The sequence below is a fragment of the Spermophilus citellus genome (genome assembly GCF_964194105.1).
Source record: "Spermophilus citellus genome assembly, chromosome: 17".
NCBI lineage: Eukaryota > Metazoa > Chordata > Mammalia > Rodentia > Sciuridae > Spermophilus > Spermophilus citellus.
In genome coordinates this window covers 6,550,242-6,564,152 of record NC_138199.1, presented here as the reverse complement: position 1 = coordinate 6,564,152, position 13,911 = coordinate 6,550,242, and the positions used below count along the sequence as shown (strand labels likewise).

Sequence of the window (13,911 nt, the reverse complement as noted above, 5' to 3'; positions counted from 1 at the left end):
TGCCTCTTTCTTCTACCTCTTGGATCCTCTACCCTTGGCAGCTGGTTTTCATACTCTGAGTTTTCCCAAAACAATCTTCTTCTCCATAAGGAGGCTAGCCAATTTCTGCAACTCTGGAATTATACCATCTGGGTTCAAACCTACAGAGGTGGCTTTGGTCAAGTTTAACTTCTCTGTTTTTCCAAAAAGAAAAAGTGATACTGATCTCAAAGGAGTTCAGAGGATTAATTTAAATCATACATATTCATGAGCAACCTTCATTTTCAACAAGCTAACTGCTGTCATGGATTATTATTACTTAAGAATTTAGTAGCATGCAAACATTAACCAAGAAAGCTATCAAGGGCTTAGAAGACACCTCTCTTTCCTCCAGATATTGTCTTTCTGTCTCATCCGTATCCCTTTATCATGCAGCTTCTTCCCTGATAGGTTTTTGAATAAACCACATGGTGCTAGATTTGAAGCTCAAACGAAAGGACCATTTTTCTCTCAATCTCCCATTTTTTCCCCTCTAAATATCCATTCTTCACATCTCAGCTTAAATTCTTTCTTTCTTCCCAATCACTTCATAATCATTAACTTTCCCCTTTCCTCACTGCTTTTACCATTTCTCATTCATTCTAACATTATGGTATTTGGTAAGCTATATAAAGCATCTGTACATTTTTTAAATACCTTTATTTTATTTGTTTATTTTTTGTATGTGGTTCCAGGGATCGAACTTAGTGCCTCACGCATGCAAGGCAAACACTCTGCCACTGAGCCACAACTCTGGCCCTGCATATGTACATTTTTAACAAGCTAATAAATACTTGTTAAAAATGAATTGGATTGAGAACTGGTTGTGAGGGACCAGGCCCAAGTCTAAGATGCGCTCAGATTTGGCTGAATCAAAACCAATGATCTCTTTGCACTGGTTCCCTCCAGCTGTCACAAGAATCCCAGATTCCTTAGCATAGCTTTGTTGGTATTTCTTTGAACTTCTTAGTTTGTATTCACCTTTTTTTCTGATATATACATTGCATGTATTCTATTTTGCATCCTTGATTGTATGGTTCTCAAATTTCATCTTTCATATAATTAGGCTCTTGGAACACTTTAGCCTGACCTCCCAATCACAGAGCAAAGCTGTGATTTTCTTTCATGTTATCTTCTTGAACTTGAGAGCAAATCTGTCTTTGAAACCTGCCACCACCACTCCCACCACTATTGCCACCAGCAACACCATCATCATGGCTAACTACACATTCAGTGCAGGGACTGTGCTGAGCAGTGAGTATATATAATCTTTATGCTGTAGAGTTTTATAGAACAGAAACAGTAGTTAAATGAGATTGAGTAACTGGCCCAATATTTGATATATGACAGTCAGAATCCAAATGCACACTTATAACTCCAAAACCAAAGAAGTCCCAGGGACCTTCTTGCTGATCCTGGAATAGGACAGGGTTACTCCTAGGTATCTCTCAGAAGAGAGTGACACGTCATCCACTAGTAGATGTGGGAAAGTTTCTTTTGCCGTGGCAGATGGTGGTGAAGTCCATCCCTCATTTGTATCTGCCCTTCTCCAATTCTGTCTTCTCAGAAGCCTTCTCCTCCTCAAGAGGAGGAAATGGGCATAGGATATTTCTCCAATTAACTGGAACTTTCTCTCACTTCTGAAACATCTTTTATCATTTAGCCATTTACTAACCAACAAGTACACTCTGGACTGTGTCATTGGTCCCAGAGCCAGGTCTTACCTAATATATAACTTGGAAGATATTTCGATGGACCTGTCTCCTCTCCACCTAGGATTGCTCCATGTATTCGTTATTTACTCTGCATCCATTTGATGCGTAATGCTACATTTGGTGGAGGTCACAAAATAAGTACAAGATGTGACATGGGTCCTGCAGTAACCAGTCCTACATGCACAATATCTCTGGAACTTCACCTTTCTTTTCCAACTTCATGGATTTTTCTGCTTTCAGGCTCCAGCAACGTTTTGCACTCATAAGAATCAACACAAGGACCAGATCAGTAAGGTGAGGATAATGTAACCGAAAAATGTAAAGAGCCTCAATGATATTGCTGAATTGCTAAACTTTAAAACTGCTTATTTCCAGATTTTGAGTCACATAAGAAATGTCCTTATTGCTTTCCTCATATATACCTTGAATCTTGCATATGCAAAATTATACTCAAGACCTTACCTGATCCTATCACAACAAACCTGACCCACCTCATAGTTCTTAGGTTTTGCTGCCAGCACCCAACCAGATGCACAAACCAGAAGCCCCAGGAGCATCCCTAACTCCTTTCTTTCTCTCACAACCCATGCCCCCTTCCTTCACCATTTTTCATCCCAAGTATCTACAAACCCTTTACACTTTATATTTCCACTGCCATTGTCTCTCACCTGGATTATGGCAATGGCCTCCAAACTATAACTCCTATATCTACTTATTGTTTCCTCCAATCCATTCTCCACACCAAATCCAGAGAAGCATTTTTAAAAATCAGCTTTACTATGGTATAATTTACACACAATAAAATTCACATATTTTTAATGTCCAGGTCAATGAGTTTTGACAAAGGTATCCATTCATGTAACCACCACCCAATTAAGGCAGAGAATATTTCCAGCACCCCTAGAGAGTTTCTGTTTCTTTTTGCTCATTTTCCCAGTCACTGCTGATTCCAAGAAACTATAGATTTGATTTTTAAAATAAATATTTTAACCCCTATAGATTAATTTTACTTATTATATAATTTCATATAATTGGAAACAGTAGGTAGTATGTCTGATTTATTTCATTCAATAAAATGTGAATGTCTACATTAGTAGCTTGTTCACTTTGATTGCTAAACAGTAATTTTATTGCTTGCCACAATAAATTTATCTTCTCACTGTAGATGAACGTTTGTATTGGTTCCAGATTTGGGGTATTTGATATTATCATTTTGCCATTCTTTTACCAGCCAACCTGACCTTGCTATTTGAAATGCATCTTTGTAGATATCCCTTGAGTCTTGTTTTCATCCACTCTAATGATCTCTGCCTTTGGACACCAGGGACAGGACTAATAGATTTATTAATGAGTTAAGAAGAACAAGCATTAAGTATTTATAAAGGTTTGCCTTCACCTTCCATTAAAATCTGGATGCCCACTGTTAATCCAGTGGTTCTTAAAGTGTGGTTGATGGAGCCCTAAGGGTTTCACAGAGACCCTTTAGGGATTGTGTGAGGACAAAAGTCATTTTCCTAATAGTGTTAGGTATTCTTTCCCTTTTTCACAATTATTACTATGGCTTTTAAGTGCCCCTCAAGACCCATGTTTTAACATACCAAGCCTTTAAGCTTGATCCCTAGTCTGTGGCGCCAAGGAGAGGTGGTAGAACATTTAAGAGAGAAGCCTAGTAGAAGTCCACTCACTAGGGGTATGCCCTTGATGGGTATATTGGAATCCCAGTCCCTTCCTCTCCTCCTTTTTTTCAGTTTTTAGATGCTATTTGGTAAACCAGCCTCCTCCATCACATTCTGTGCTGCCACAAGCCCAAAGCAATTGGGTCAAGTAATTCTGGACTGAAACTTTTGAAATCATGACCCAAAATAAACCTCTCCTCCTTCTAAGGAGATATCTGAGGTATTTTGTCACAGTGACAGAAAACTGACTAACACAACTGTCATGTGCACTGATAATGCAGAAGCATTAGTGGGTAAAACTGCTGGGACTTCAGCAAAAATCAAAGCAATGACACCAAGCCTGTACTAGCAGTTATGTTATTTTATTCCCCACTCACATTAAAGCAAACAAAAGACAGTTTCATTCAAGAGTATGCTTGATGAAATGTTTAAAAAATTATTAATTTTTAAATTTCTCGATCCTTGTGTATATGACTTTATATTTTCTAGGTGGCAAAATGGGACTACTTTTTGGTTTTCTAGCAAAAATGTACTTGTATAATTGTAAGAGTTACGAGCAGCCAGGTGCAGAGGTGCACACCTGTTATATAAACTACTCAGGAGGCTGAGGCAGGAGAATCACAAGCAGACATAACTCTTTTAATTAATTTTTATTAATTAACTTCCTGATACACGTCTAGGACACTTTCTTTTTCTGATAGTTTTTGGCTGATTTCTATGAGTACTTCTTCATATGAGAATTTCATAATTTCTTGCGAAGAACAAATTTTTCTACCATGATAGATCAAACTTTTTTTTTACAGTTTCCACATACCCCACACCCAAATTCCCCTACTACTAATATCTTATGTTATTATAAACTTGTCACAATTATAAACCAATACTAATATGTTACTCACTAAATTCCACACTTGCTTAGATATCCTTGGATTTTAATCTAGTATCTAGTGTCATTTTTCTGTCCCAGGATCCCATCAAGAACACATCATAATTCAGCCGTCTCTTTAGGTAACTCTGACTTGCAACATTTTTTTTAAGGCAGTTTTTTTGTTTGTTTGTTTTGTATTTGATGACCTTGGCAATTCTGAATCGTACTGGTTAGGAAATTCACATGTCTTTTGATTGAAAATTGTGTTTTCATTATTAGACTGGGGTTATGGGTTTTGGTGTTTCTTTGTGGAGGAAAAACAGAGGTAACGTGTCATTTTCACCACATCTTATAAAAAGCACAAACAGTCAACATGATTTAGCAAGTTGATGTTGACCTTGATCACCTGGATAACCTTGATCACCTGTGATCAGGTTTCTCCACATTTAAAGAGTGAGAAGTTATGTTTTACCTCTCTGAGGATGAAATATCTACAAAAATTATTTTGGAATTCTTCAGGATGGGAGATTTGTCTATTTATCCCAAATTTATTTATTTACTCAATCACTTATTTACAGCAGTATAGACTCATGGGTATTCACTTTATACATTGAGTTATATTAAAATACTACTTTATTTTGTTGCCCGGATTTGTCCATTGGGAACCCTTCACTTGTGTCTCTTTGATGTGTTTTTTGTTTTATTTTGTTGTTTGGTGTTTTCAAGTATAAGATATTCATCTTATGTATTCTCTACCACAATTCTGGAATCAGCTGTTTCTCCAAGGATCCCTGGTTCCTTTTATTTGAAAATGGCATTAGAAACACAGATCTATTCATTTCCATCTCCTATTTTTACATTGGGTTACTTTCTTTCTTATCAATTTGCAGTATCTCTTTATACATTTTGTTTATAAATCATAAATGTTTCCAGGAATTTAACTTTATCCTACAGAAGTAACAACATGACCACAGAATTATTTGTTTCAGCAAAAAAATGGAAAGAATATATATATGTATACATATATATGTAATATATATATATAAAATATATAATAGCGCATCCATACCTCAGAACACTATTAATCCATTTTTTAAATGAAGTAGTTCTAAATTACTTTAAAAGATGTCTACAGGATAATTTTGAAAATTAAAATGAGTTGAAAAAAAACCCAGTACAATCCTAGTTACATGCACATATTTCACACACAACACACACATACGTAAGGAAAGAATGTGAATGGATACACATCGAACAATTCTAAAGGGTAGAATGTGAAGAGGAAAAGAGGAGTGCTTATATTTTACTTTATGCCTTTTTTTTTACTTTTTATAGTATTTGAATATGTTAAAAAGACTTTCACTTTTGCAGTGTAAAAACATTTAAGTGTGTGTGTGTGTGTGTGTGTGTGTGTGTGTGTGTTAAGAAAACAGATTAATTAAAATCAGCTACTCCTATGAACTTTCACTGTAAGTTTTGATCTCAGCATCTCCACAAGAGGCATGGCTGCCACCTTGTGGTGCAATGCTACCATGGAAAACCACTTACCTAAGCATTTCTGGACCTCAGTACCCTTGCCATTTGGGGCAGGCTAATCCTTTGTTGTAGGGGATGTACTGTGCCTAGTAGGATGTTTGACAGTATCCCTGGGTCTCTATCCTCTAGATACCATAGTATTCTCTCCCCTGAGTTGTGACAACCAAAAATGTCTCCAGTGGGACATATTTGAGGTGAATTGGAAATAACACATTATTTTCCAAATAGTTAGCCAATTGTATTACAGCCTTTATTATACAATTCTTCCTTTCCTCACTGAATTGTAATGTGAACCCAAAAGTCGTTCACATCGCTGGCAACATCATTCTTTTAGGAGATTGACAGTCTCATGAGTGCAAGGTATATAAACAAAATGTATTCATTCACTTTCAAAAATATCACAATAGAAAGTCTTTACATGATAATTTTCTAAAGTTTGACTTGCTTCTTTTTTGGTGGAATAAGTGATCTCTATCCTCTGGGTATTCTCAAATAGATTTCTTTTCATAGCTTTGGGATATTCTGAGATTCAAAATTTTTAAAAAGATATTTATATTTTAGTTGTAGTTGAACACAATACCTTTATTTTATTTATTTATTTTTATGTGGTGCTGAGGATCGAACCCAGGGCCTCACGCATACTAGGCAAACACTCTTACCACTGAGCCATAACCACAGCCCAAATATTACTACTTTCATTAACCAGGAAACTGCTTAAAAGGACTTAAAAATGCAAGATGAATGAATAGGGCCTTCCCAATCTCTCCCAACCAGAAACACTTTCTCACTGTCCTCTGAATTCATACTGCATTTTCCTATAGCACTTTATTATTAAGTAAGCCCTTAGTAAATCTGATTTGTACCACAGACTATGTACATCCTTTCTCCCTATAGGATTCTAAGCAGATGGAAGCAAGAAATGCCTCCTGTACTTTTGCCTATCTATACCAAAGTGAACAAATGGAACTTTGATTCTTACTCCACCACATTCTATGACTTATCCTCCCCAATTATTTGCTAAAGAGGCCTCATCTTCCTCACCCTCTCTCTAGACTGATGGGAGACGCTGCCAAGCCTCCTGATCATCACTGCTGATTCCACACAAGTGAGGAACATCTGAACACCATCTTGGTGGCAGTCCATGCCACCCATCTGATCCTGTCTTTTCAAACTATTACTGACAATCTTCATGCTAAAAGTAAGAAACCTATTTGCTTCCAAAATTAAAATAATATTTCAGGTAAGGGAATAAAACCCACAGTTTACCTGGGATTTCCCTGTATGGTGAAGAGCAGCCATGGTTTCTTCCTCAAGATACCCTTTCGGGGTAAAGGGCAGGGTCCCAAATGGCAGAGCTTGAAGGAAAAACTTAACAAAGATCCAGTTATTTTTATGTGTGTCAGACCTATTGCATTAGAAACAGATACTTATGATAATATGTGCCTCAGACATTGGCTGTCATATGGTTTAAAGGATTTTACAGATATCTAAAGCTTCAAAGATAATCTCAGAGGGCAGAATGAATGTTAACTTAGGGAACAATATGACCATTAATGGGGTTCAGGATCTGCATGAGCCATTGTTCTAAGAATGAGATTCCTTGTGATTAACCAAACAAATAAGATCAAAAAGTAATACTTACTAATAGGGCTGGAGAAAAACTCTAGTCTCTGAGGTGACAGGCCAATTACATTGATCTGATCATTATATGTTATACAGAAGTATTGAAATGTCACACTGTACCCCATAAATATAAATTACTATGTCAAATAAAAAAAAACTTTAAAGACTAGCAGCCTCAACTCCTTTATTCAAAAATGGAAAAACTGTCTTAATTTTGTGCTTACTTCAAAAGCACATATACTCAAATTGGAAAGATACAGAGAAAATTAACATGACCCCTGCTAAAGGATGACACGCAAATTTGTGAAGTGTTCCATATTTTTTTGTCTGTGTATTTCTCTTCCACAATATGAAAGCAATTTCAGCACAAGTAGACTGTGTAAATATTTTATTTTATTGTGGCTATATTTTTATCTTGCATTATGACTCTTAAATTTTATAGCAGCTTTAAAGTTTAAATTTCTGTGGAATCTTTCACTAAATTTAGAACTTAATTATCTCACGAATTGTCTAACTTTTAGAACAAGGAAAAGCCACAGAGGCAAAAAAAAAAAAAAATAGGGCTGAGGGTGTGGCTCAAGTGGTAGCGTGTTTGCCTAGCATTTGTGAGGCACTGGGTTCGATTCTCAGCACCACATAAAAATAAAATAAAGATATTGTGTCCTCCTAAAACTAAAAAATAAATATTTTTTTAAAAAGTAGTGCCCATTTTAGCAGTCAAAATCACAGAGGTCTTCAGCCACCATATCCTAAGTATTCCAGGTCCAGGATAAGACTGTGGCCATCTACTATGATTTTAATATCTTCTTCAAAACTCACATTTAAATTTAAATGCTCTGATGACAGTATTAAGAGGGGACCTTTAAGAGATGATGTGGTTGTTATCAAAGAAATAGAATAGTTGTTGCAGGAACAGACTCCCGGTAAGAGGATAAATTCAATCCCCACCCTCTATCTCATGTACTAGCTTTTCCTTCTGCCTTCCTCCATGTAATGATGTATGTGGCAAGGCGACCCTCATGAGCTGCTGAAGAGATAGTGCTGCCAATCCTTGGACTTCCCAGCTTCCAGAACTGTGAGCCAAATAAATTGCTGTTCAATGTAAATTACCCAGTCTATGGTATTCTGTTAGAGCAGCAGAAAATAGAATAAGACAATATCTGTCCCACTACACACATGATCCACAAAGTTGCATTGTGTCAACTCACTCATCCTGCATCTAAGCACTGAGTACTGTGTATCTGTGCAGACAGCAGGCCCAAAACATTGTGAATGAATCAATGAATGATCCACTAATTCCCTATGTCTGATTCAATGCCTATCAAGGAATTTTCTGTTTAGTGTCTATTTCTCTGTTTTGGTTTTTTGCCTACAAGGAGAAATACTGCTGATCATATTAACTTTAAGCAATTCTTTGAACTTATTTCTGGGTTGTAGGGTAACATACTATCTATTTAATTCTACATATATTAATTCTACAAATATAAAATAATTCTGTATTTTCCTAATATTCTACAGTTTATTTATTTCTTTAATCTTCCCTCACACTCTATTCCTCTACACCCACCTCTTATCCACAAAAGCAATAGTTAAAGCCCCTTGTAGATTTGTTTGAGGAATCAATGTTTGTAGCCTTCAGTCATCATAAACAGCACAGTATTCACAATTTTGAAAAATCCATGCCTTTTAAAATCCTTTCTCATTCAACACTTCTACCACGCGGCCTGCGCAGTGGTTTCATTAATGAGGTTCTGGCATTAAGTTAGTTAGAAGAGATCAAAATAAAACACACAGACAGTACCTTATTTTATATTGCTAGGTCCGAGACGGCTCGCCTCCCTGGCTCCCGCCTCAAGCCGCCCAGCAGGGCAGCGAGGATTACTCTGGGCTAGCAGGAGAGAGAGAGAGCGAACACGCCGGGGAGTAGCCTTTTATTTGGGGGGACAAGAGATTCAGGGGAGAATTCCATCCAATGAAGGTTGAGGGGGGGCTGTACTCCAAGGTCAGGGTCAGTGATTGGGTCTCCAGGGTCAGTGGTTACGCACACCCCCACACGGATGGGCTCTCTCATCAGGAAAGGGTCGGGATAACTCCGACACAGCCAGAGTGCCTCAGGCCCTCAACGGGAGTCACCCAATCACGTGTCAGATGGCTCCCCACAAACACTAGCTCTGGAGTTTTCCTGTTTTCAAATCCTTGCTCTGTGTGACCACAGCAAAGTTTCTTCTGTGCTTCAGTTTCCTCACTTAAAAAAAAAAAGGTGGGGGGCGGGCAGGAATAATGGTACCTACCACATAAAATTGTGCATTAATATAAAGGGTCCAAACCAGTACTCAGTACAGAGTAAATATTCAGTAAAAGTCATTTAATTATCAGTTAATTTTTATTCTCAATACCTTCTACACATCAATATTAATCAAGACTTTATGCTTTTTTCTATTCCTTGTTCTATGAAGACAAAAAGTATAATCAATATTTGGTGATACTCCCAAGCCCTACTTCCCCCCAAAATGCCTACCAGCTCTCTATACTGGACAGAGGCAATCAGCAGCAGGTAAGGTGGAAATAGGAACTCATAAGTCCCAAGGCCTTGAGAAACCAGAGGGGCTGAGGGCAGGATGTTATGGGAAAGCCAGAAATAATCAGGAATAAGGGCAGACTATGTGTGTGTGTGTGTGTGTGTGTGTGTGTGTGTGTGTGTGTTTAACCACTGAGACATATCCCTAGCCCTTTTTAAAAAATATTTTTTAGAGACAAGGTCTCTCTCACTAATTTGCTGAGGCTGGCTTTGAACTTGCGATCCTCCTGCCTCAGCCTCCTGAGCCACTGGGATTACAGGCATCCGCCACCACACCTGGCCAGGAGGCCCTTCTAATCTGGATCACCCCACTGTATTTCCTTAAATGAGAGAGTACTTTTTAAGAGGGAACTGAGAAGCAGCCAGGAAGTAGTCCCTAATTCTTTCAGAACCAGGTAGCAGGGCCATGGACTCTGCAGATACAGATATAACTGCCCTCATGAAAGGTTCAAAGGCCCTGAACTCCCCCATGTACTACCATGCCAAATCAAATCATCAGCTTCTCCCTGTCCACTTTTTTATGTCCACCCAGAGTGTGACTTGCCATCTCTCTCATCTTTCAGAAAGGAAGCCAGTATAATGAAAGAAAGTATAGAAAGTAGATATCTTATTTTCTTGGAGCTTCAATTAAAAAGGGAATGATAACAGAAAATTAATACCATTTATCAAGCACTCACCATTTACCAGGTGTTTTCCATAAATCACTTTTTATATATTATGAAAGAAGTGACTTGTCCAAGATTTCAGAGTTACCCACACACATTTTACAAAATGGCTGTAAAGAAAAAGCAAATTATGTGTGTTCCTGTAAGATGCCCAGATAATGGTAGAGTCCTCTCTCATATTTCTTACCTCTGTTCTTAAGTTTGTGGGCCCAATCCTCTACAATCACAGCCTTTGCACCACCACTTGAATAGAATAACCATTCCCAAGTCTTCCACTTCCTTTCTGAGAATTTCCACCATTCTCCCAGAAATTCTGGCAAAAGATTCTGGACTGAATTTTTTCTTTTTCGTTATATATATTTTTTCTATTCTCTGAGATCCTGCTCAAAGCAAATAGGGAGTCTGAAGCAGTATCTTTTGAGATAAGGCTAAATTTAAGAACTTCATAGGCTGGAGTTGTAGCTCAGTGGTACAGCACTTGCCCACCACGTATGAGGCACTGGGTTTGATCCTCAGCACCACATATAAATAAGTAAAATAAAGGTCAATGGACAACTAAAAAAAAAAATATTTAAAAAGAAAGAATGAACGAACGAATAGAAGCCACTTAGTCTCCAGGAAGCCTCAATACCTTTACCCAGGGGCTCTGCAGAGAAAGATACCTAGGAATATAAAACAATTACAAAGGTAAAGATACTGTAATCAACAAGCCCGATTTATACATAAGTGTAAGAAGACCTGATGGGAAATGCCCTGCTGGGAATGAGGGCACCTGTATTCTATGTGCCAGTGGGTGACCCAGAACAAGGCACTTTTCCTTCCTGTATTTCAGTTTCTTTGTATGTGCAAACGATGAGATGGATGTCTACTACTGAAGTAACACAGCTTTCCGCAAATGATTATGAATGATCTCCTACATTCAGCCCCTCCCACGTCTTTAAAAAACAAAACCAAACAAACAAACAAAAAAATGTTCCACCACAGGGTAGTCTGCAGGGACACATGGGTGCACGCGGCTTGATCTCTGACCTGCCCCAAACACTGGGAGCGTCGGACTCGACCTGCCTCACCTTCCAGCCAGGCGGTATGGACCCTTAACCCATTTCTGAGCAAAGGACCCAGAGGTAATTCAGGATGTGAAACACACATACCCCACTGTCAGGCACACACAAAACCCAGAGAAAACTCCAGGGGACAAAGGGTGGGTCAAGGTGGCCAAGCCTACACGGACACCAACCCAGCTCCAGAAGAAGGGACTATGGTCAGATCAGCGGGCCTGGGGCGGGGTGGGGGGCCTGGGAAGAGATCCAGCGGGAAAAGTCCAGCATCTGCCCGTTTCAGGTCCAGACACCCTGAGGGTATCTGCCCGGAAAGAGCCCAGCTCGCAAAAGGGAACGGAAGCGGAAGTCGGCGCAGAGGCTCCTGGGAAATGTAGTCCGGCCCCTCCGGCTGCCGGACTTGAACCAGCTGCGACCCCGCTAAATTGAGACCTCGGTAACCCTCAGCTGTCTCTGAAGGCGGAGAGGAGCCCTCCTGTGGCCCCGAAAGCACAGGTTGTCGTTGGCTGTCGGGAAAAGGCGGACTAGAGCCATTGGGAGCGTTTAATGATCCATGAAGGACTATTCAGAGTGTTTTAGGAGGAAAAGATAGGAAGTCAGAAATTGTAGATTTTGTCCCTTTGGTCGCTGACCACAGAATAAGCTGGACTGCAGCATTCCTTCAGAGTCTGCCACAATCTCGGAATTATTCATTTCAGGAATTCTGGCTTATGCACCAAGCTCTTGCGTTATGGTTGCCATTGCACACATCAGCTGGCCCATTCATTCTGCAGCGGATCCCACCTTTTGCCCAGGACACAGTCCTTTCATGGCCGTCTGGGTTTCTGTCACTGAAGAACTGGGTTCTGATTCATGCAGAGGTGGGGCCTCCCTAGACCATCATTGCACCACCATGTTTATGTCTCTGCTCAGAAAAGTGTCCACTTATTTGTTATGTCCTGTTTCCTAGCCACTTTTATATTGATCGTAGTCCTCCAAATACCTAAGTGATTGGATTTTTGTGTGCCCAGGTTCAGTTAATTAAGGATACATTCTGCATCCAACCCCATGATGGTTCTACTGAAAAGAGAATGAAGATGGTTGAATTCTTGGTCTCTTCTTTTTCTCTTCCGGAATCAGGAGACATCCGCAGGACACGTACAATTTTTTAGAATAGGCACACTTTGCAAAAGCCTCCACCACCAATTTAACCCCTGAGGTGAAGCTGTACCTGAGTTCAGTCTATCCTGTCTTTATAACTGTCTTTTAAAGCATTTTTCTGGCCGGAATGCTCTGGGCATCACAAAGATGCTACCTACGGAAAGCAAAACTTCCAAGCTGTGATTTTCTTTCATGTTTTCTTCTTGAACTTGACAGCAATCTGTCTTTGAAACCTGCCACCACCACTCCCACCACTATTGCCACCAGCAACACCAACATCATAGCTAACTACTCATTCAGTGCAGGAACTGTGCTGAGCAGTGAGTATATATAATCTTTATGCTGTAGAGTTTTGTAGAACAGAAACAGTAGTTAAATGAGATTGAGTAACTGGCCCAATGTCATACATTTGATATATGACAGTCAGAATCCAAATGCACACTTGTAACTCCAAAATCAAAGAAGTCCCGGGGACCTTCTTGCTGATCCTGGAATAGGACAAGGTTACTCCTAGATACCTCTCAGAAGAGAGTGACCCGGTCATCCACTAGTAGATGTGGGAGTTTCTTTTGCCATGGCTGGTGGTGGTGAAGTCTGTCCCTCAGTTGCTATCTGCCCTTCTCCAGTTCTGTCTTTTCAGAAGCCTTCCCCAGGCAGCTTGGAAGACTGAGGCACTAGTATTGTAAATTCCAGGCCAGCCTCAGCAACTTAACAAGACTCTCAGCAACTTAGCAAGAATCTGTCTCAAAGTAAAAAAAATAAAAAGGACTGGGGATGTTGCTCAGTGGTTAAGTGCTCCTGGATTCAATCCCTAGTATAAAGGAAAAGAAATGCTGAAGCCTCTACAATTTGGGGTTCAGTGATGGAGCTGGAAATCCCAAAGGACACTCAACCAGCTGGGCTTCCCCCCCTCCACCACAAGAAAAGCCCCTAAAGTCCTCTGGAGTCTAATGATTTATTAAAAAATGTTTGGAGTAGTAGATGAAACAGGAATATCAAAGTGTTGATAGTTGTTGACCCTGACAGATAAATGA

The 13,911-nt window shown here is 39.3% G+C and overlaps 1 long non-coding RNA gene across 1 annotated transcript; it reads right to left on the bottom strand.

Moving 5' to 3' along the window:
• Positions 1-7,081: 7,081 nt before the first annotated feature.
• Positions 7,082-10,993, bottom strand: LOC308636752. Its single transcript, XR_014019472.1, has 3 exons — positions 10,867-10,993; positions 10,692-10,789; positions 7,082-7,181 (listed from the first exon to the last, which is right to left on the bottom strand). It is a non-coding gene; the product is annotated as an uncharacterized lncRNA (long non-coding RNA).
• Between the last annotated feature and the right edge of the window lie 2,918 nt (positions 10,994-13,911).